The 24,260-nt window shown below is 51.7% G+C and overlaps 1 long non-coding RNA gene across 1 annotated transcript in view; it reads left to right on the top strand.

The window, feature by feature from the left end:
• Positions 1 to 23,081, top strand: part of LOC140621374 (uncharacterized) — a 31,027-nt gene extending 7,946 nt beyond the window's left edge. Inside the window, exon 2 of the long non-coding RNA XR_012021085.1 lies at positions 22,850 to 23,081. This is a non-coding gene — a long non-coding RNA (uncharacterized lncRNA). The remainder of the gene's footprint in view (positions 1 to 22,849) is intronic.
• Positions 23,082 to 24,260: the final 1,179 nt, after the last annotated feature.

Raw genomic sequence — 24,260 nt, 5'->3', positions numbered from 1 at the left:
ACCGATGAGTCACTCCACTCCACCGCTGAGACTAATACTCCATTATATGAGAACTAAGTTGATTTAAATTAAAAAATCTAAAAAATTAAAACAAAGAAACCCCAAATCTAATTCTTTGAGGTATAGAATGTGTTGGTGTGAAGTTGTGCGTGCAGTAAAATGTACCCATTCTAAGCGTACGGTTTGATCATCTTGACAAGTCGATGTAACTGTGACCATCAGCACAATCAAGACAGGGAAGGTACCCGTTAGCCTGGAGGAACCTCTCACACCCACCCCGTGCAATCCCGGACGCGCAGTTTGTAATTATAGTTTCATTTCCCAAGGAAAGACAGTACGGGCTCTTGGCTTGGGTATCTTTTTGGGATGCATCCAAGTTTAATTGCTGGGAATCCTGCGATCCACGACAGTCTGTTTATACAATCACCTGTTCGTGGACATTTCCAGTGCATCGGCTCATTGTTTCCAGTTTGGGACCCTTATGAATAAGTCTGCTGTGCACACACATGCGGAGGCGTCTGTGGCAGTGGGTCTGTGTGCCTCGTGGGTAAACGTGTGGCGTGGGATGGCGGGTCCCACGAAAGGACGCCGTTCAGTCCCCGAGACGCAGCCGGTTCCCGCCAGCGGAGGCGTGTGAGGGCTCCCGGTCCTGCACGTCCTCATCCGACGTTTGCTGTGATTTTAGCCATTATCGCGCTATCCGCTGGCACCTGTCACTTGCAGGCCCCTGATGACTAAACGAGGCAGGCGCCGCTTCCTGCACTCACGACGCTGTCGGTCTTCTCTTGGGAGGGGTTTGTTCGAACCATTTGCCTCTGATTCTGAAAAACTTTTTAGTTTGAAATAATTTTAGATTGTAGATCTAGCACCGAGTTCCCATCTACCCTTCGCCCTGTTTCCCGGGCGCTATTATCCTACGCGACATTATAGGATTAAAACACATCCAAACTGACATCGGTGCCAGACTACAGACCTTGTTTGCATTTCATCATTCTCTTGCTCTCTTGTCTGGTATGGAGTTCGTGAATGTATAGGTTTGTGTAACAAATAGGGTGTAGAAGCTTTTCACCAACCCACAGAGACGTTCCCTGATGCCATCCCGTGATAGTCACACTTTCCCTCAAACCCCAACCCCAGGAAACCCCTATTCTGTTCTTTGTTTATGCAATTTTGTGAGTTAAGAAAGTTTTTTTTTTTAAGGATTTATTGATTTATTCAGAGAGAGAGGCAGAGACACAGGCAGAGGGAGAAGCAGGCTCCATGCAGGGAGCCCGACGCGGGACTTGATCCCAGACCCCCAGGATCACACCCCGGGCTGCAGGCGGCGCCAAACCGCTGCACCACTGGGGCTGCCCCAGAATGTTATATAAATACAGTATGTGATCTTCTGAGGTTGAATTTTCCATCATAATGCGTTTGCGATTCATGCAACTTGCTGCATGTGCCAGTAGCCTGTTCACTATTTACTATTTTTTAAAAAAGATTTTATTCATTTATTTTAGAGAGAAAGAGAGAGACAGCATGAACAGGAGGGGCAGAGGGAGAGAGAATCTCAAGCTGACTCCATGCTGAGCACAAAGTCCAATGCGGGGCTCAAGCTCAGGACCCCGAGATTGTGATCTGAACTGGAACCAGGAGTCAGACCCTCAAATGATTGCGTCACTCAAGCGCCCCGTCTGTTCACTTTTTAAAAAATTCCGTTATTGACATATAGTTGACATACACTCACATGAATTTCAGGTGCACGGCTGAGTGTTTGGATAATTCTGTACATCGTCACCACCGTAAATGTAGTCATCACCTGTCAGCGCGACATCATCGACTGTGCTCCCCAGGCGGCGCTTCGCATCCCTGTGACTCATTTACTTAATAACGGGAGGTTGTGCCTCTTCATCCCCTTTATCTGCTTCACCCTCCCCCCCCCACTCCCCTCTGGCAGCCACCAGTTTGTTCTCTGTAGCTATGAATCTACTTTATTTTTTGTTTCGTTGTTCATTTTGTTTTTTAGATTCCACATCTGAGTGAGATCATATGGTATCTCCCTCTTTCTGTCTGACTTACGTTACTTAGCATGAGAGCCTCTAAGTCCATCTGTGTTGTTGAAATTGGCCAGATCTCATTCTTTTGGACGGCGGAGTGATGTCACAGTGTGTGTGTGCGTGTGTGCACGGGAAGCGTACCACATCTTTATCCATTCATCCACCAACGGACGCTTGGGTGGCTTCCATATCTTGGCCATTGTAGGTACAGCCGCGGTGAACATCGGGCTTCATGTGTCCCTTTGAATTAGTGTCTGTTTTCTTTAAGGAAATGCCCGGTAGTGGAATTAGTGGATCACATTGTATTTCTATTTTTACTTTCTTTTTCTTTTTTTTTTTACATTTGTTTTTATTTAAGTTTGATTTGCCAACATATAGTATCACACCCAGTGCTCATCCCATCAAGTGCCCTCCTCAGTGCCCGTCACCCAGTCACTCTATCCCACCCACCTCCCCTCCTGCAACTCTTTGTTTTTCCCAGAGTTAGGAGTTTCTCATGGTTTGTCTCTTGAAGATGGTTTCCTGTGTTATTGCTGAGTACTATTCTATTTCATGGGTGTACGACAGTTTATTTACCTGTTGAAGGACATTTGCATTTCTGGAATACACCTCATTTGGCCATAGCTTGTTATTATTTTCATATATTGTCATATTTTATTTGCTAACATTATGCTGATGACTTCTGCATCTTTGTTCATGGGGAACATTGGTTTGCACTTTTCTTGTTTTGTGTGTTGTCTTTCTCTAGTTTTGACCTCAGGGTAATGCTGGCCTCATGAAGTCACTAGGGAAGTGTTCTCTCCTATGTTCTGGAAGATAATAAGTAACATTAGTGTTGCTTCTTCTTTAAATGTTTGGGAGAATATATTAGTGAAGCCATCTGGGCCCAGATATTTCTTGTTTTGTAAAGTTTTTAACTAAAACTTCCAATTTCTTTAAGAGTTATAGAACTTCTTAGATCCTCTGTTTCATCTGGAGTGAGTTTGGTACTTGGCAGTTTTTGAGGAATCGGTTCATTTCATCCAAGTTGTTTTTAGTGTGCATAGGGTTTTTTTTTTTTTTGTAGTATTTGCCTGTTTTCCGTCTCATGTATGCAAGCTCTGTAATTTTAATATCTCTTCTTTCATTCCTGACATTGCTAGTTTGTGTCTTCTCTCTTTTTTTGGGTCAGTTTGGCAAGCTTTTATTGATCTCAATTGTCTCAAAAAAATCAGCTTTCGTTTCCATTCATTTTCTACACTGCATTTTATTTTAAATTTCATTGATTTCTTCTCTTTCCTTTTTTTTCCTACCTTCTGTTTGATTTGGATTTATTTTGTTCTTTTAAAGTAGATTTTTGAAGTGAAAGCTTGGATTACTGCTTTGAGATCTTTCTTCTTTTCTAATATAAGCATTTAGTGTTATAAATTTCCCCATAAACACTACTTCAGTTGCTCACCAAAGATTTTGTTATTCTATATTTTCACTTTTATTCAGTTAAATACAATATTTAATTTTCCTTGAGTCTTTCTCTTGATCTGTAGATTATTTAGAAGTATGTTGCTTAATTTGTAAGCATTGAGAGATACTCCTTCTTAGGTTTCTGTTATTGTTACCCAGTTTGATTCCCTTATGATTAAAAACATGCTCCTCAATTATCTTTATTAAAAATGTTTTAATGACTATGAGCATAACTTATATTGGTAAATGTAAATTAATGCAAAAAGATGTTTGTTTTCTGCTCTGGTTGGGGGAGTGTTTAATAAAAGTCCATCAGATCTCACTGGTTGGTGGAGACATTCAGTTCTCCTTTATCCCTACTGATTTTCTGTCTGTTTGTTCTGGGAGAGAAGGGTTGATGTCTCCAACTACAGTTCTGGATTTGTCTATGTTTCCTTCTGGTTCTGTCTTCACAGAATTTGCTTCATGTAGTTTAAAGCTGTTTTGGTAAGTACACATTTAGGACTGTTATGTCTTCTTATTATCAGTTGACTCTTATTATCAATTTTCCTCTTTATCTGTAATTTTCTTTTCTCTGAAGTCCACTTGATCTGTTATTCATATGGGCACTCCAGTTGTTTTGATTTGTGCTTGCACAGTGTGTCTTTTTCCATCCTTTTTACACTAGCCTACTGATATTATATTTGAAGTGAGTTTCTTATAGAGAGTGTATAAGTGGGTGATTTTTAAAAAAAAATTAATTCTGATAATCCCTGTATTTTAATTTAGTCCACTTACATTTAATGTAATTATGGATATGTTTGGATTCAGGCCTACCATTTAAATTTTGTTGTTTTTGTTCTTTCCATTTTTTATTCTTCTGTTTCCCTGTTCTTGCTTTTGGTTATCTGAACATTTTTTTTATTTTTTTTTTATTTTTTATTTTTTATTTATTTATTTAGGATAGTCACAGAGAGAGAGAGAGAGAGAGAGAGAGGCAGAGACACAGGCAGAGGGAGAAGCAGGCTCCATGCACCGGGAGCCCGACATGGGATTCGATCCCGGGTCTCCAGGATCGCGCCCTGGGCCAAAGGCAGGCGCCAAACCGCTGCGCCACCCAGGGATCCCTTATCTGAACATTTTATAGCATTCTATTTTAATTTATCTATCACTTTGTTGATTATATCTTTAAAAAATCTTTAGTGGTTTCCCAGCCATTACAATATGCATTCTTAACCTTTCGCAGCCTACTTAGGATCAATATTTTACCATTTGAAGTATTTGTAGAAATCCTACCACCACATAGGCTCCTATGCTCTACATTTTTATGTTGTATTTGTCTTGTGTTCAACATCCACACATGCTGAAAACTCCATAAGACGATATTATAGTATTTGGATTTAATCATTAAACATGATTTTAAAGAACTGAAGTGGAGGAGAAGTCTATTACCATGTTCATTACTCATTTCTCTCCCTTCCTGAGTTTTCCTTATGTATGAAGGACTGTTTTAGGGAATGTTTGCTGATGGGCAAATTATCTTACTTTTTCTTCTTCATTCATGAAGAATATTTTTGATGTCTATAAAATTCTGAATTCGTGTTCTTTTCTTTCCACACTTGAAAAATATGCCACTTTCTTCTGGCCTCCATGGTTTCTGATGAGAAATCTCTGGTCATCCCAATTGCTGTTCTTTTGTAAGTAATGTTTCATTTTTATCTGGCTGAATTAATGATATTTTTATTTGTTTTGAGTTTTTGAAAGTTTGTGAAGGGTCTGAGTATGGATTTATTTGGGTGTTTCCTGTTTGGAGTTCATTAGTTTTGTGGGCCTGAGAAGGAGAGAAACGTAATGGCAGAAAATCCCCAGACCAGACCTGTCTACAGAGCTACATGTGAAGGAATTTAAGGTTCTGTCTAAAGTAGCTGCAGGAGCCCCAGTGGGATAATTTTTATTTTCCAAGATATGGCTTGGTCAGGTTGGCCAAGCAGATGGAGATAATAAAGTCCCAGGTTCTGAATGTGTGTTGTAGCTCCCATTGGGGGACAGTCCTTGGCTCCTCTGGTGGGTGAGCACACTGTTCTCTGGTCACTGGGACCACACATGGTGACTTAAAGGGCTTCCGTTAGGAATGACCCCTTTTCTCATCACTGATCTGGAAGGAGGCAACTTTAAACAGATAAGGTCAATGGGCATCACGTTGGTCAACTTCCCATGGATGCCTCCAAATATGCCCCCAGACTGTCTGCTGAGGGCTAGGCTAAGGTGGGAGTGGGTGAGAGAAGCTGTGTGCAGTAGCCCATGGTGAGCCGGTCTGGGTGGAGAAGATGATAAGCAACGTAGTCCAGTGGTTGGTAAAGTTGTAGCCCAGAGCCATTGCTTCCTGTGACTATCGCCACCATGGTCTCTCTTCCTCCTCTGGACAAGCCTGTCTCCCCTGAAGCTTGGGGGACTCGGGCTCTGCTGGTGAGTCTGCCTGGACACGAGTGTCTGTAACCTGGCTGGGTGAGCACAGGCTGGAAACAGAGGGGGCTGACTGAGCAGGAGGACTGTGGGACATTCCTGTCACTAGTGCCAGAGGCAAAGTGGGGATCATTGGAGAAAATACCTCCCCCAGGTGATGTTTTTAAAGGCAGAGCTGCTCTAGGAGCCGGAGTGGATCCCAGAGCAGGTCAGATGCCCAAGAGGTGGCCATGACTGAGACACAGAAGGTCAGGGAGCTGGAGGCCCAGGGGACAGCTACAGAGCCCACCTAGATGCCCGCTTTGAGGCAGGACACAGGGAGGGATCAAGTTTGGGGCCCAATGACATACTGGTCCCCTAGGAGTTGCAGCTGGAAGGGAGGATAGAGGGATGTGGATCCACACTGTGGAATAGGCAATGGGGCCCCATGAAGGGCAGGGCTTGCTCACATGGACGGAGGCAGGCTGGTGGCACAGCAAAAGGTATTTTCACCACACACACAGGTGTGAAGCACGGAGGTCCATAAAATAGAGCCATGTGAGGAAGAAGTGAGGAATTTTGAGTTTTCATTGCTTTTGTTTTAATATAATTTATTTAATTATGCTTATATAATTTGGTTTTTTAGTAATGTTGTATTTAGCAACCAGGTCTCAAAATTCCTGAAAACATTTCAAAGTCCATGTGAGCTCTGGCCCATGCCTGGGTGTGGGTGCGGCAGTGGGAAGATCATCCTGGGGGTTGGAGTGAGCCCTGGCTGCAGGACAGAGCCGCTGGGGGTCAGTGGGTGGGTGTGCCTCGGGGGACATGTGGGGAGTTGGCCCCGGGGGCCTCAAGTCTGGCTCCTGTGTCTGCAGGGTGGGGACCTGGGGCCTCCTCGGCTGCTTGCTGACTCACTGGGTCCATGGCGAGATCTAGGTCACTCATTTCTCGTGACTCACAGGTTGGCCGCTGCTGTCTGCAGGCTCCTTCGCATCTGGGGGACATGGCTTAATGCTGACTGTCCCAGTGCCTCTTGGAGGCCCTCCTCCCTCCTTCCAGTCTGACCAGCTCCTAACCAGAGCAGGTCAGGTCTGCATGGGCCAAGGCTCTGAGGGCAAGAGGATTGCTCAGCAGGAGTTGTCTGGGTTCTCCAGGAGGCCCCGGGGGTGGAGCCAGGGCGTCAGGGCCGGGAACAGAGAGCTTCAGACGCTCCGATGCCATCACCGGCCACTCACTGGCCACCAGCCTCATCCCCACTCGTTCGTGTTTCAAAAACTCTTCCGCTCCCCTGGGACCGTGAGCGGGCACACCGTGGACACGACCCAGGTCCTGGCTCCATCCTTCTGGCCGCAGGTGGCCCGTGCCATCGGGGGCATCGCCAGGCAGCTGGGTAGACAGTGGGGGGGGGGCATAGCCTTCATCATGGAAACTGCAGCCAGGTCGGCGTCACCCAGCAAGAGCCCCGGAAACACTCCTCTGCGGGTTCGGGTCGCACCTTTATTGCTGTCCGCACTTGAAGTGGTTGTTCAAAGGGGCGTTCTCACGGCGTTTTGCAGTCAGTCAAATCCTTCTGATGGGGATGTGCAATCCTGCGGGGGCCCCGAGCCGGACGATGCGGTCAGCGGCCCAGTTGTGTGTGTGTGTGGGGGGGCCCGGGGAGCGAGGCAGAGCTGGCCCAGAGGCCGAGGCGGTGAGGCCCGAAGGTGGGAGGAAAGGGAAGCGTTTGGGAGACGGGTCGATTATTGCGAGTGACAAAGGAGCTCGCTCCTAACTTGAGGCCACCTTCCAGCTTAGGAGTTTTCTGGGTGTTGAGAGAAGCAGAAGGGAGCCGGGTTGCCTCCCTGGATGCTGGGCGAGCCCCGAGGCCTGGGGTGGGTGTGGCCCTGCTGCCTTCCTCGCCCTGAAGACGGAAATGCCTGGGGCTGGCTCAGGTGGCTGGGGTGCCCGTCCATCTCCATCCGGTGCGAGGGCACCTGGGCACCTGGGCAGGGCCGCCCTCGGGTTGCTGTGTCCAGGTGGGCGGGCCAAGGGGTCCCTGGGGACAGGCTTCCCCAGCCCGTGGTCATCCCACGGCACGCTGCGCCCCCTGCTCCGGGCCTCCGGGTTCGTAACTCCCGTCTCAGGATTGTCAAGCCTTGGAGGGCAGGCCCGGGGCTGTCCTGTGTCGTGGGATCACTCCCGTGGAGGGGCCCGGCCACCCCACTCTGGCTTCTCTCCACAGTCCCTGCTCTCCACCCGCTTCTCCCTCCTCTTGGTGCTTCTCCCGCGGCCCCCACAGCCCCGTCTGCACGCAGCCTCCTCTGTCCTGGGAAAGCAGCGGGTGTCCCCGGAGAGGCCCCAGCCCCAGAGCGGGAAAGCCGCGGACCGTGGCGGAGCGAGCCGCGCCCAGCTTGGGGCAGGAGGCCCAGTGGAGGCCATAGGGGCCCGTCCAGGCCGAGGGACCCTGCCCCGACCGCAGCTTTCTGCGGAGGTTGAGCGCTTCACGGGATGGGGATGATGTCCGGACCAGGCGGTGGTTTGGAACCGGGCTGGAAACCGGGGCTGTAGGGTGGCCGTGCGGGGCCCGGAGCCTGCGTGGCTGCCTTGGTCTCTGGAGCTCGGGGCGAGGCAGGCCCGGCCGGCCTGCACCTGCTCCAGCGGGGGCTCTGGAAGTCACGGGGTGGGGGGTGGGGGCTCTGCCCTGAGCCCCAGCCCCGCCCAGCTCAGCCCCCCAGCCGGTGGGTTCAGGCCGAGGGCCCCCGGTCGCTGCCTCACCAGCTGCCCGCCCGCCCGCCCGGCTAGGTTCTGTCTCCAGGGCCCCAAACTCGGCTGGTCCCTGCAGTGACCCCTCCGTCCTCCCTGAGTCTGCACCCCGCTCCCCGCACCCCCTCTGTGGTCCTTGGCCCCAGACCCACCCCACGCCCAGACCCTTCTGCTCTGTTGTCATGGGGTGCAGGCCGCTGACAGCGATGACGGGGTTCAAGTTGACAAGAACAGGACAGTGCATGTGTCGCTGTGAACTCAAGACAGACTTCCTACGTGTCCCTGGCCCTCGCCCCTGGTCCTCGCACCACGAAGGGAAGCCGCGCGGGGCTCCCCGTGGTGTCGGGGCATCGCAGGGCCCACTCGCACGCAGGAAGCGGAATCCAAGCCCCGTCTGACGCCCACTGGGTGGAAATCTTCGCCATCACATCCTGCTAAGATTGTACGCAGACCCCCAAAGCCTCCGCTTCCACTGAGCCAGTCTACACGGCCGGCCCGGTGATGCCAAACACCCTCCTTTCCTGGGAGGCCCGGGTTCCATCTATGCAGCCGACTCCTCCGGAGAATGCGTGCCTGGGCTTCGGATGACAGCTCTCCTTTACTGGCTCTTTACAAATTCATTTTTAAATCTTCGTGCACTGACTGATGCCGGGAGCGTGTGAGCTGCGGTCCCAGGGCCCAGGTAGGCCCGTCACCCCCAAATTGCTGGCGCTACCGGCCGTGTCAAGCAGCTCCTGTCCCCAGCGACAGCCCGTGTGGCCCCCGGGGGTGCCCCGGGGGTGCTGGCCTCTCCGCGTCGGCCCAGGGCCCCGGCGCGCACCCCACTGGCTCAGGCACCCGCTGCTTGGCCCCCCGACGCTGTTGGGCGGCCTCCGGTGACCCGGGGCTGTGCGGGCGGCGCCCCCTGCACCCCGCCTGCTCCTTGGCCCTCGGCTCCTAAACTGTCCCTTTCCCTTGGTCTCTGGTTTTCCCCCTGCCGAGCCGCGAGGGCTCTGGGCGGACTCGGAGCTTCTCAGCTGGGGGATTCACGACCATCGGCTCCACCTGGGACTCGCCTGTCTGTCGTCCTAACGGAGAGCCGAGGCTTCCATTCCCATGGAGTCCGGTCCATCAGCCCTTTCTGTTATCGGCCACGCTTTGGTGCTGAGGCCCCCTGGCCGATGCGAGGTGGCGCGGGCCGCCTGGTTTTCCCCTAAGGACCGTGCACCTGCTCAGGTGCATGAGCCCCGCGAGCTCAGCTTCGAGGGAGGGGTGCTGCCCTTCATGTTCCCTCTGCACAGGGACGACCAGGCGTCCCAGCACCATTTGCTGCAGAGAGCGTCCTTTCTTCACCTTCATCAAAGGTTCCAATCTTTCCTTTTCTTTTCTTTCTTATTTATTTATTTTAATTAATTAATTAATTAATTAATTAATTTTGGTTCCAATCTTTCAAGTGGAGCTGGGCATCCAGGGACAAGCTTGGTGGGGCTTCCATGTCCAGGCCCAGTCGTGGGTCCCCTTCCTGGGTCAGCAGAGGGCTGTCCAGGCCTTCATGGCCCCCAGGGATGAGGGCCTGGGGGTGCCTCCCACCGGGTCTGCCCGGACCCCCTGAGTCCCAGGACCAACACCAGGACACAGTGCCCCTGAGTCGCTGTCACATTCTCCCGCCCACTGTCCTTGTGGGACCCACAGACCCTCTGTGCCGGGGTCCTCCTGCCTCTGCATCTGAGCAGCAGGCCCCTGGCCCAGGCGGCTTTCCCGAACCTGTCCCTGACACCCTGGAGCCCGGCCCTGACCTGGCCTGACCTGACCCGGGGGCCGAGCCAGCACCAGGCCTTTTGCAGCAGTCACATGGCCGCGTCATTCCCAGGCCTCCCTGTGCCCTGCCAGCACGGGCGGGTCCCCCCTCAGGTCCCTGCTGGGTCCCCACGGTCACAAGCACAGGCTGTGTGGTCAGTGCTGTGAGCAGGGCCTCACCCGCCACCCGAGGGCCTGGCCCCCGCGGGATCCTGAGAGCTGTCCTTCACCAGGGCAGCACCCTGCCCCCCGCCAGCTGGCTCCCGGAGGCGCCCACCCCTCCAGGCGGCCTGTGTTCCATCACGATGAGAGGTTTCCTGTCGTGTTGGACGTTCACATTACCTCCCAAATTCGAGTAAATGTTTACGTGTCAGACTAATTCACTGGTAAATATTCCTAAAAAGAGTTCCTGGCTTCCCAGGAAATGAACTTTTTGTGGTTATTTGTGCATCTTTTTTTTTAAAAAAAGATGTTATTTACTTATTCGAGAGAGAGAACTCAAGCAGGGGGCAGAGGGACAGAGAGGAGCAGGCTTACTCCGCACAGGGAGCCCGGCGTGGGACTCGATCCCAGGACCCCGGGGTCACGGCTCAGCACCACCCTGACACCATCCATGCTGTACGTGTGTCAGCGGCTCATCCTCCGTCCTGCCCAGGGGCGCTCCATCGTGTGGCCGCACCACAGCCGTGTGTCCCCGTGTTCTTGGTGTGTGGCTGCGGGGAATGCTTGTGCGGGAATCCTCACGTGGACACAGGCATCTGTTTCCAGCACATGAATACCTAGGAGTGGGCTGCAGCACCACGGAGAGGAGCCCACGGCGTCCAGGCGTCTGGTTGTTCCACGTCCTTCCAACACTTGGTTTATTTATTTATTATTTATTTATTTATATTTTATTTATTTATTCATGAGAGGCAGAGACACAGGCAGAGGGAGAAGCAGGCTCCATGCAGGAGCTCGATGCGGGACTCGATCCCAGGACCCTGGGGTCATGCCCTGGGTAGAGGCAGACGCTCAACCACTGAGCCACCCAGGCGTTCCCCCAACACTTGGTTTAATTGCAATCATTTTGGTGGGTGTTTAGCGATATCATGGTTTAAATTTGTAATTTCTCGATAAATAATGTTACAAAGTGTTTTTCAGAGAGTTATGAGCCTTTTGAATAAATTTTTTGGTGGCTTAAACCAACACAAATTGATTATCTTACATTTCGCTAGGTTAAAAATCCAACATGGGTCTTGTGGGGCCAAGACCAAGGTGTCCAAGGGGCTGACCCCGCTTCTGAGGCTCAAGAAAATCCATTTTCCTTGCTCCGGCTTTCGGAGGCTGCCGTATCCCTCAGCTCCTGGCCCCCAGAGGGAGAGCGAGAGGGAGAGCAGGGGTGGGGAAGGGAGGGGGATGGGGATGGAAAGGGTGGGGGTAGGGGAGAGAGTAGGGGAGGGGGAGGGGGAGGGGGAGAGGGAGAGGGAGGGGGAGGGGGAGGGGGAGAGGGAGAGGGAGGGGTGGGGGAGGGGAGAGGGTGGGGAGGGTAGAGGGAGGGGGATGGAGGAGGAGAGGGTAGAGGGAGGAGGAGAGGGATGGGGAGAGGATAGGGGAGAGGCAGAGTGAGAGGGAGAAAGAGAGGGAGAGGGTAGGGGAGAGGGAGGGGGAGGGAGGGGAGAGGAAAAGTTAGAGGAAGAAGGAGAGGGGGAACGGGGAGGGAGAGGGGGAAGGGGGAGAGAGAGGGGGAAGGGGGAGGGGCAGGGGGAGGGGGGAGGGGGAGGGGGAGGAGGGGGGAGAGAGGATCCAAGCAGGCTGTGCGCTCAGTAGGGGCCCAGCGTGGGGTTGGACCTCAGGACCCTGAGATCATGACCTGAGACGAAATCGAGAGTGGGCGCCCCACCGCCGAGCCCCCAGGCGCCCCCGGCCTCCTCTGCCCGTCCTCAAGCCCACAGAGGAGGGTGGAGTATCTGGTCCCCAAAGGCCCCCTCCCATGTTTGAGGACCTGGGATAAGGTTGGGCCCTGGCAATAATCGTGGGTAGTGTCCCTTCTTGCGGGCGACCGACCGCGCGAGATCCTAATTCCACGTTGACACCAACCCTGGGTGGCCGCGCGGATCCACAGGCCCCAGGGACCCGGGTGTGGACGGGTTGGGGACGGGCTCTGCTCGCCACAGATGTTTTCACGGAATACGGAATCCGTGGCTTTTTTCCTCGCATCCCTTTGAAGATGTCATTCCGCCGTCCTCTGGTTTGCGTTCTTTCTGCTGAGACATCTGTCCGACGGCTTATCTTCGTTCCCTGGAAGTGATGTTTCTCTTTCCTCCAGCTGCTTTTAATACTTTCCCTTTGTGTCACTGGTTTTTAGCGATTTGGCTACGAAGCGCTTTGATGCGTTTGCTTTGTGCTTATCCTGCTGGGGTTTTGTGGACATTTTTTTTGCCTGTAAATTTATAGTTTTTATCAAGTTCTGGGAAAAATTTAGCCATAACTTATTCAGATAATTTTCACGGTTTTTTTCCTTCTCTCCTCTGAAGCCCCGATTACGTCTCACCAGCAACTGAGGTTCACTTTCAGTCTTTATTTCTTCAGTGTTTTTAATCCCTCCCTGGGTCAGTTTGCATATTTTCTGTGACTTTGCCTTCCGGGTCACCAATCCTTCGTTTAGGGTCTGCTATGCCTTTGCAGCCGCTCAGTGAATTCCGCATTTTGATTATTGTGTTTAGTTCCTTCTGTTCCTGTTTCCCTGCAGCAGGCCCGGCCCCCGGCCCCCCGGCCCCCCGGCCCTGGCCGCCTGGAGGCCCCGCTGCTCGCAGCTCGCCCAGCGGCACAGTCAAGGCCCCTGCCGGGGTTCCGGAGCCTCTTCTCTGCATGGTCCCTTCTCCTTCTCCAGATCCTACCCTGAGAATTCTGGCTGCCTCGGGCCCCGAGTTCCGCTGTGTCCCAGCTCGCGGGGGCTGTCTCTGGAGGAGCTGGGCCAGGGCCCCGAGGGCAGAGCTTGCCTGGTGCTCAGGAAGCCTGGGGCCCTGCCTCCTGCCAGCCCACGAGCCGGGTAAAGGCTCCAGGTTCCTCTGTACCCGGGGAGAGGCCTTCGGGTTCCTCTGTACCACTGGAGGGAACTTCGGGTTCCTCTGTACCCCAGGAGGGACCTTCGGGGGTCCTCGGTAGCCCAGGAGGGACCTTCGGGTTCCTCGATACCCCCAGAGGGGCCTTTGCCGGGAAGGGCCTGTTTTCCCTTTGCCCAGGTGCAGATCCGGGCCGGGAGAGGAGGTGGCTGCACATCCCCCAGCGCGTCACTCTCGGGAGCTGCAGGTCTTTGGACCTCGTGGTCTCCACAGCTCTACTCGGTTTTGCATTTTTGCTTCTTAACATGCCCAGTGTTTTCCACTGTTACCAGAGGAGACGTGATCTGTCACGCCCTTTTACGTTCTAGCAGGAAACAGAACACTTGGCACACATTTTTGAAGTGTCTGGATACAGATGACCTAATTGCTTCCAGAAAGATTGAGCCACGCACAGCCGCCCCTGCTCGTGGTGTGCACGTGTGCCTGCGTACCTGTGTGCACCCATCCTGAGTCCTTGCAAGCACTGGCTTTCATTATCTGTTCTTGGTATTTTTGACCAACAAATTTTATTATTTCATATGCTTAATGGGCATTTCTATTTCTCTTTTAGTGCTTTTATTTATTTTTGGGGATCGTTATACCTTTATTATTGGTTTATAAGATCTCTATGTGATGAGGCGTTAATTTTTCTTTAAAAATTATTCATATTATACAGGAACCCATGTTTCTTAAACAATGTTAAAACTCTGATACTTCTTTTTCTTGTATCCTACTCTTATTCTTTTTCTCAGAGGTAACAACTTTTGACTATTTGACATATAACTTTTCTCTTTTGTTTTCATGCATTCATTTCTATATAAGTACACCCAGTATAAAATGGTTGATATTCAGTCATTTTTGTCTTATGAAAATAGCATTTGCAGGGTGGCATTTGCAGCATGAGCCTGGGTGCCTCAGTGGTTGAGCCTCTGCCTTTGGCTCAGGGTGTGACCCCAGAGTCCTGGGATCGAATCCCACGTCAGGCTCCCTGCATGGAGCCTGCTTTTCCCTCTGCCCGTGTCTCTGCCTCTCTCCCTGGGTCTCTCATGGATAAAAAAATAAAATCTTAAAAAAAAAGAAAATAGCATTTGCATATGCTTCAATCTAGTGAATACTTGGAGCTTTTAACCGATGTTTCTATATATCTGGCCTTTTATTATTTTATAATTGGTGACTTCTTTGTTCATGATATATAATATGCATATATTTATATATATTTCATCATATTTTTAATATAATCACTTCATTCTGGATTACATTTATATTATTTGTATCTTTCTGCAGCTACAAACAACGACAAAGCAATCTTCTCTGGGCACATATACAATTACTCCTCTAGTAGACGCACTTGCTAGGGAGATTATATTCATACTGCCCTCTTAATTTCTAGAGCTTCATATGATTTGATAACCAATTAAATTCTTTTGTTTCAACATTTTTCTGATAATGGTTTTCTGTTTTCTCGCTATTATAAAGTTGAGAATTAGCATGTTGGTTTGGGAGTCCATGAGCCTTCTAGATTTAAATTTGGCTAAAAACTGACATCTTTATAATGCTGAGTTTTCTCAACCGGGAGTGGTATGTTTCTTTATTTATTTGGGTCTTTTATATTCATCCATAAAACCTTGTAGGCAATACACTTTTTAAATTATATCTTCTTAGTTATTTTATTTATTTGCTATTGCAAATCCTCCCCCCCCACTATTTTACTGATTTTATATTCGTATTTTTCTACATAGTTATCCAATTTTTAAAAAATATCTGTTTATTTATTTATTTATTTATTTATTTATTTATTTATTTATTAGAAAGAGAGAATGAGTGAGGAGGGTGGGGAGGAGCAGAGGAAGAGAGATAAGCAGACTCTGCACAGAGCATGGAGTCCAACATGGGACTTGATCCCGTGACCCTGAGATCATGACTGGAGCTGAAATCAAGAGTCAGACACCTACTGACAGAGCCACCCAGGTGCCTCCATAGTTCCCCAATTTTTAACAAGTGCACATCTGATTACTATTGGTTTCTGATAACAATATTATGGACTAAGTTTCTGGGATATCTATTTTATTGGGCTACTTTTTTTTCAAGATAGGTCCAGAAGGAGCTGAGATTTTAAAATTCATGACAAGAAAATGTGGCTTTCAAAGCACTGCCTTCTTAACAAAGGTTTATTCATGCCTACTCTGCTCTGGGCTCTTTGCAGGGTAGGGTCACACCAAGGCTTGGATCACAGGTTCTGTGGTAGCAGATGTCAATGACAGAGGAACAGTGGCCATGGGATCCAGAGCCCAGGATTCTCATCTCACCTTGCATGACCAGCCACCAAGCCACCTGACAATGGAGCTGACTGTCCACACTGGTGGCAAGATGGTGAGCCCAGACTCTGATATCTTTAAAAGTGTTCTATCAAGAGTAAAGTGAGGCTCCTGCTCTTCCAGCCTGTACCATCCCCTGCTCTTCCCCTGACCAGGGTCTATCCAGGTAACCTCCTCTTCTTGGATCTTCTTGTGAAGAAATCAGTACTCAGAGGATACAAAGGGTGGGGAGAAAGAGGCTTGGGCCCAAGTTGGCTCCCATCATGTGACAACAATGTCATGGAAGTTACAAAGTGACATTCTGTAAGAAAGTCAGAGTAAGGAGCTCTGAAAACCTGCTACCATATAAAAATAATGCTCACACTGGCAGAAATTATCAAAATCAACTTTTTTTTTTTTACTTTTTTCAAAATCAACTTTTAAAGGGCTCTGAACATTAGTGAAAACTTGCAAGTCAAACCACCAAATCTCAGTAAGAATGTGAGCACTGGGGAGTTTTAATTTGCTCCATTCCCATCTTTCTTTTCCCAGTTTTATGATAGCTCTGAAAACCAACAACCTGGTAATAGCATTGAAACAGCAAGCAGCCTAGCACCTGCTAGAAGGGTAGCGTGTGTTTGGACCTCTCCTAAAACACTAATTCTTAGAGAATTATTATTTGACCTCTCTGGAAGTTCCCTGGACAATCCCATTCACAATGCTTGTTCTCATTTTTTTATGAAGCACGTTATAGAAGGCAAAAAGCATTTTGCCCAAGGGTACTTGCTGAAAACAAGAGAAGTGAATGGCTTGTACATTGAACATTATAAAACATTGTCGAAAGAACTGAAAGAAGACACGGGTAATAGGATGACATCCCATGTTCATGGATTGGGAGATGTAATATCAAGATGGGAATACTCCCCAGAGTGATCTACAGATTCAGCACAATTTCCAGTAAGATCTCACTTATTCTTTGCAGCGTTTTGCAGAAATTGACAGGATGATCCTAAAATTCATATGGAAATTCAAGGGTTCCAAAATTGTCAAAACAATATTGAAAAGTAAGAAGCACTTTGGAAGATTCATAGTTCCCCATTTCAAAGCTTACTACAAAGCTACAATCACCAAATCAATGTGGTGCCAGCATAAGGACAGATGTATAGATCAGTGAAACATGACTGAGAGCCCAGAAACAAATGCTTACATTCGCAATTGGTTGATTTTCAACAAGGCACCAAGACTGCTCAATGAGGAAAAAAATAATCTGTTCAACAAATACTGTTGTACCAACTGGATGTCCACATGCACCCAGAGTGCAGTTGTATTTCCACCTCACATCATATACATAATTTGCTAAATATAAATATGTAAGATATAAAATGATAAGCCCTCATAAGAAAACATTTTCATGACTTTGAGTTAGGTAACGGTTTCATGGATATGACACCAAAAGCACAAGTTATGAAAGAAAAAAATGATTATTTTAGACTTCATCACAATTGAAAATGTTTGTGTTTCAAAGAAGACATTAAGAAAATTAAAACACAACCCACAGAATGGGAAAAACATTTTCAAAACCGCCTGGGTGGCTTAGTCGGTTAAGTGACCGACTCTTGATTTCTGCTCAGGTCATGATCTCAGGGTCATGAGATTAAGCCGGTATCTGGCTATGTGCTCGGTGTGGAGTCGGCTTGAGGATTCTCTCTCCCTCTCCCTCCTCCTGCCCCCTCGAGCTCTCTTTCTCTAAAGCAGATAAATCTTTTATTTTTATTTTTTTTAAGATTTTATTTATTTATTCATAGACACACAAAGAGAGTGGCAGAGACACAGGCAGAGGAAGAAGCAGGCTCCATGCAGGGAGCCCGATGTGGGACTCGATCCCGGGTCCCCAGGATCACACCCCAGGCTTCAGGCGGTGCCTAACCGCTGCGCCACCGGGGCTGCCCCAGATAAATCTTTTAAAACACATATATCTGATAAAGGACTTGTATCTGCAATGTATAAACCACTCTAACAACTCAATAACAAAATGACTACTGATTAAAAAGTAAACAATGGACTTGAGTAGACATTTCCCCCGAAAGGACATACAATTGACTAAAAAGTACATGAAAAAAAAAAATACTCAACATCCTTAGCTACTATAGGAAAATATAAACCAAAGCCACAAAGAGATACCACTTCACACACACTAAGATGGCTAGAATAAAAAACTTGGATATTATTAAAGGTTGGCGAGGATGTTGAGCAATTAGGAACTTCAGACATTCCTGGCAAAAATGTAAAGTGGTGCAGCCACCTTGGAAAAAATTTTGCTAGTACTTCAAAAAGTTAAACATGTGATTTAGCAATTCCATTCCTAAGTATCTAAGCAAGAGAACTGAAAACAATGTACACACAAAACTTCTGCACAAATGTTTATAGCAACAATACTGGTAAGAGCCAAAACTGGAAACAACTTGAATACCCATGAATGGTTGGGCGGGCAAACGAAAGGTGGTGTACCTACAGGGTGGGATCCCACTCAGCCGTAACAGGGAACGAAGCACGGGTTCGGGCTTTGACATGGATGAACCACGAAGACACGACACCCCGTGAAGTAAGCCAGTCACAAAAGGTCACGTCGTGGATGATTCCACATATGTGAAATGCCCAGAATAGGGAAATCCAGAGGCGGAAAGTAGATTAATGGTTGCCAGGCACTGGCGGACAGGGAATGCTCGTGGGTATAGGGTTTCTTTTTGGAGTGATGAAAACATTCTGGATTTAGTGGCGATAGTATTCACCTCTGTGAATATGCTAAAGACCGTTGAACTATGCATTCTAAAATGGTGAATTATATCTCAAAAAATTAAACAAAAAACACCTGGAAGTTGTCAAACAAAGAAAAGAAAGGGAATAGAAGTTGCAGATGCCCCTAAGAAAATGTGGAGGAGTCCACCAAAAAGTACGAACAACGCTACACCCCTGCCTCCCATCCCACGGGACCCACTTTTGTCCGTGCTCCGTCATACTCTCTATGGCACATACGTCTACACATCCGCGTACTGTTTCTAAAGTGCGACACTTTGCAAGTGCGGTTTGTAACATGCTTTTTTTCCCGTGTATTCAGCGTAAAATGATTTAATATACAGCCCTTCTGTCCCAGGGAATATATGTTGCTGTTTAAGAAAATAAAGACGAAAAAGTAAAGTGAGCGCCATCAAGGACAAGGACCACAGTGGAGGGCAGGCCTCGCGGCCTGCTCAGCCCCGCTGGCCTCAGCCTGCAAAGGGCAGGACAGATGTCCCCAGGAAGGAGGCCCCACGAGAGGCGCCCACCGCCAAGGAAGCAGAAGGGTGGCCCTGGCCCCAGAGCAGGTGCTGGTGGGTTTCAGGGTCTCGGAGGGCGCCGCTGCCTGGGGCTCTGTCCTGGGGGAGCGGGGGGGAGGGGACGCAGCCTCTGTGCCGGGAAGACACGGGAAGGAGCCCGGCGTATACTCCAGAGTGCTCTGCTGTGAGCGCAAAGCATCTCTGCTTTTCATGGAACGGGAGGATTAAAATGTTGTCAAAAATGAAGAAAAAAGAAGTAACATTAGCCGCGGGATGAGGCCCGGTGCGCCTGTCTTGATGCTAACGTCGTGGGAGAGGGGCTTGGAAAGAGTGGCCACTCGCTGGCAGGAGACAGAGTCTAAATATTTATGGGGCCTCCAGCAGCTGCTGCTGGCCTGCGGCTCCCACCCGCACCCCACATAGAGAGCTCTCTCGGGGGTCTGGGTCACCCCAGCGGGACTGGCCCAGCCATCCTCCTCCTGGGGACAAGGAGGAGCGTCCGGTGTGAGGCTGGGGGAGGCCCTGGCACGCGGCTCACCTGTGTGGGGCCCCGCACGAGGCGTGTGTGCCTGTAGGACGGGACCACTGAGGCACGGGGCCGGAGGGACGGTGGATGGCGCGCCTGCGGTCCAGGCTCCTTGCTGGAGCCTCCTGTGCTGCGTGGGTCCCTGTGCGGGGTCGCCTGGGCCGACAGGAGCCGGGAGCCCCGCCGGCTGATGCCATGCGGGGTAGATGTGCTGCTGGCCCGGGGAGGGTCGCCCTCGGATCTCTGGAGCCGTCTGAGGACCTGGCTGCGGGTGGTAGAGGCACGCAGGGTTCAAGCCCTGCCCGGTCCCGTCCTGGGGTCTCACCCAGCCGGCCGGCCAGGACCCACACCTGCCTCCCTGGGTGCGGGGTCACCCTGGGGTGAGGCTGGGATGGCCAGGCCCGGAGGAGCTCACCTGCCGCGTGACTGTCACTCTGTGCCTCAGTTTCCCTGTCTAGAGGGACAGGAAGGGTCGCTGGCAGCGTGCCTCCCGTCCCCTGACCACAGGCGGGTTAGTGGGCCCGGGGGCTGACGTGTGGCTCTCCCACTGCCTCCTCGACATGCTTGTTGCTGCTACCCCACAGGCGCCACCCCCCCAGGGCCCCAAGCCCTGGACGCCCCACCCCGCCCCAGGGGCCTCGGTGTCTCTCCTCTGTGCCCAGACTCCGGCCTCAACCCTGGGTGTGAACTCAAGGCCTTCCCGGGGCACCTAATGGTGCGTGGGTGTGCGCCCCCCGCCGGGAGGGGGGCTGGTGAGAGTGCGCAAGCCTGTTAACTGCACAGGTGCAGCGGGGCGGCGTCCTCACCGGCAGGGGCCACGGGCAGATGGCTAGGACTGCAGGGGGGCTGTGCTGGGGGCCCGGAAAGGGCCTCCGTCTGCTGGGCGAGCCTGGCTGCTGGCGAAGCCCGGACGAGGTCTGCGTGACCGGGGGTGGGGAGCCCGGGGCAGGCGATCGGCAGCAGCACCCCCGGGACTGGCGGGCGGCCTCCAGGCGGCCAGGAGGTTCTCGTCACAGACGCTCCCCCTGGCCGGGCCCCCCGAAGCTCCAGGAGGGGCATCGGGCAGGGGCAGGGCTGCTGGGGGGACGCAGATGGGGCTGCTGGCCAGGGAGAGGCCCCCCCGACCCCTGATCCCCAGTCCCCCAACCCCCGGCCCCCCGGCGCTCTGCAGGGATTGGCAGCCCCCAACCCTGGGCCTCGTTTCCTTTCTTCTAATTCAGCAGAAATCCTTGTCCAGATGTGTTCTCCTCACTGTTTGTTTAGAGTCAACTGACATGTTACAGGGAAGGGATGATTCAGGGAGCCCTCGGCTCCCAGGAGAGGCCCAGACTTCTGGGCGGGGGTGGGGACCAGCCCCATCCTGGGGGAGCCCTGGAGCCCCAATCTCGGGCTGGATGGTAGCGACTTTGCGTCCCCAGCCGCAAGCAGGATGCTCGGTCCTGGGCCGAGAGGGGGCAGCAGGGACTGGATCTCAGCCCCGTGGGGTCCGTCTCACGGGGGGCACCCCTAGAGCACCCCCGCCTCCACTCTCAGGGATGCCCTGTGTGGGCCCGAATGCATGCAAGGTCCCTCCTGGACCCGGAGCCGCAGCAGGAGGTGGGCCAAGCCCCTCCACCCCCCAGGCTGCTGTCCGCACGTGTCCCCCGAGACACAGGGGCCGGGGTGACGCTGGAAGTGAGCAGAAGACCGTCCAGTCGATGGCTCCTTCCCTCTGCCAGGCGCCCCGGGGGGCCGGGCGGCACCCTCGGGGCTTGGGAGTGAGCCCCTCGGGGCTGGGGCGCCCGGCCACGGCCGCGCCCGAGGTGAGCAAGTAGGAAAGGAGCAGAGGCCTGCCGCTTGCAGCCCGCGCCGCCAGGGACGTGTTTCCCAGGCCGTGTGACGGGCGCGGCCTCCAGGTCCCGAAGCGCACCTCCGCGTGCAGCACGACCGCGGGCGGGAGCAGGGCCACGGCTCTGGTTTGGGCTTTTGTACACATTCCACGATTTTGTTTCATGGGGTCAGAAGGCGCGGTGTTGTGGCCCCAGGGGCCACCGTCCCACACGGTGCCCCTCGCCCGGGCCCCCTGCGCCTCCCCCGCCCGTCTGGGCTCCGCGCCGGGCAGTGGGGAGGCCGAGCTGGGGCTGCAGCTCCGTCTCCATGGGCCTCGGTTTCCTCCACCGGGATTAAAAGAGCGGCGGCCTCCTTGGGGTGCCATGTGGTCACTCCTTGGGGCGCCACGTGGTTGTCTCAGCCAAGAAAATCCTTGGGGCCGTGGAGCCTGGCACCTCGTAGGCTCCCAGGGACCATCTGTGTCCTCGGGGAGCTTCGTGTCAACCTGGCCTCAGCTCGCAGGCCGGGCCATCGAGGCTTCCGGCACACGGACACCGCGCGGGCCTCGTGCAGGACGGACACCTGAGGCGCCCCCTCCCGCAGGTCACCAGTGGGGGCCCATCCAGCCTGCACCCCCCGCCCCGCAGCCACAGTCCTCGTCCCTAAAATAGCACATTGCCTGACCTTGACCTTTGTACGGCCGGACTCCTGCACCGGCAGCTCCTTCGGGCACAGGCGTGTCCCAGCCCCGTGCTCGGCTGTGGCCCGCACCCCGGCCTCCCACTGTGGGGACGCTGCGGCTCGGTCACCAGCACCCCACGCTTCTGTGGGCGCCCGGGCCTGGCGAGCTGAGCCTGGCCGCACCCCCCACAGGGCACCCCCCCTCCAGGTGCAGGCCGCTCCGGGCGCCAGCGTCGTTCGTGGTGAGCGGCACCTTGCATGTGAAGGCCGCGTTTGGGCGCAACAGGTGTGGGGGGACCGGTGGGGACAGAGGGCTCCGGGCCGGGCTCTGCATTCCGTGGCGCTGACCCCTCTTCTTGCGTGGGGCTGACTTTTGTCACTGCAGAAGGGAAGTGCGTTCCTGCCCAGGGGCCCCCGACGGACCTTGGGGACCCCCCACTACGTGAGAACCTCCACCAGAGGAGCCCTGGTCCCCATACATCTTAAATTCTCTCTCACTGTTGTTTTTTCCCCCTGCTTCATATTCTCTTCCATTGCCTAGGAAATTTTCTCGAGCTTTTCTTTGAAATGATCTGGTTTTCTGTAAAACCTGAATCGCTATTCATTCTCTGCCTTTAAAAAATGGACTATGGCAAACGAAAAGCTACAGAAACAGCGTTATCAACACCATGGAGCTTCCACTTAGGTCTAACATACGGTGGCTTCTGTTTTATTTGTTTTCTTCCAGAAACGAAACGTCGTACACATAATGAGACTTTTGTGTGCTCTTCCCGATTCCGGGAGGCACCGGACCCTGAGAGAAGAAATAACCATCCTGTTCAACACTAAGGAACGCACTGAGTCACGGCGCTACAGGAAGAGGTTGAAGAGAGAACCCGCACACTCACGATGGAAAGGGCAAAAACACCATTTCATAAAATTCACTACTCACTCAAAATAAAATATTAGCAAGTAGGAAATGTTCTTAGCCCAAGGGAGGGTATTTATTAATAAGAAATCCAGTGTTAACATCAAACTTAACAGGGAGGGACGCCTGGGTGGCTCAGCGGTGTTCTTCTCCTTACTTTCAGCCTGTCAGTGTGGTTTATTTTAGGTGTCTCTCACGTAAGCAGCACGAGCTGAGTTTTATTTTATTTTCATACAGTCTATTGGTCTTTATCCTTTAAAATATGAGCTTAATCCATTTGTAGTCACAATAAGGACTGACATCTTTAGACTTTTTTTTTCCCATCTTATTTTGGGCTTTTTACCTACTAGAGTTTTTGCCTCTGCTTTTCTTTTTCTTTCTTTCCTGACTCCTGAGGGGGTGGTAATTATTATTATTATTATTATTAATTATTATTATTATTTTAAATCTATCCCCCTCCTCTGCTGGATTGGGAGCTAGGCGTTGTCATTCTACTCTCGCTGAGGTTACCTTAACGTTTTATGATGCCTTAGCAATGTTCTAAGGAAATCTGCAGTTACTCAGTATTTCCACCCTTCCGCAGAACACGAAATCTTAGCAGGCTCCCACTGTTCACTTACTTTTCTGAAAGACTAAACCTTCCAAAAACTAATTTATTTCAAAGACACAATTTAACCTTTTTTCTTGTAACCCATTGCGTTTGTTCAGATTCTTTTTCTTTTCGATGGAGGTACCTCCCTTAATCTCTCTGTGAGGAGGAGGTTTAGGTGGAGGGCTTTCCCGACCGCCTTGTGGTTTCCTGTTGCTGCCTCGCAAGCCCTGGCCAGACGCAGCGGCGGGAGCGACAGCTCTTGCTGTGCTGCTAGATTCTGTGCGTCCGGAATCCAACAGAGCGCCGGTGGCCCGTCTCTGCCCTGTGACCCCGGGGTCTGGGCCGGCTGTGTTGACCCGAGCACCTCTGCTCGGCCTGTGGGGCAAACCTCGGGGGCCCCACCCAGCACCCTCCATCCGTGGACCGGATCCCAGGCTCCTTGGCACTCACAGGGAGGCCCCCAGACTGGCTCCTCCCGGGGGGACGGGCTCAAAGAGCTTGCACCCATGTTTTCAAACCAGCACAACCTCTCCAGACAAACCTTACTTATATCCTTCCCCAAGCAGGATACACACTTTTCCTCCCACAACCTCCCCCCGTAGCTCCATCCCCCGAAGGCTGCTGGCACGTGCTCAGGGT

The sequence above is a fragment of the Canis lupus genome, chromosome 30 (genome assembly GCF_048164855.1).
Source record: "Canis lupus baileyi chromosome 30, mCanLup2.hap1, whole genome shotgun sequence".
Taxonomy (NCBI): Eukaryota; Metazoa; Chordata; class Mammalia; order Carnivora; family Canidae; genus Canis; species Canis lupus.
Note: the sequence above shows the minus strand (reverse complement) of the source record. Positions and strands in the feature narration are given on the sequence as shown.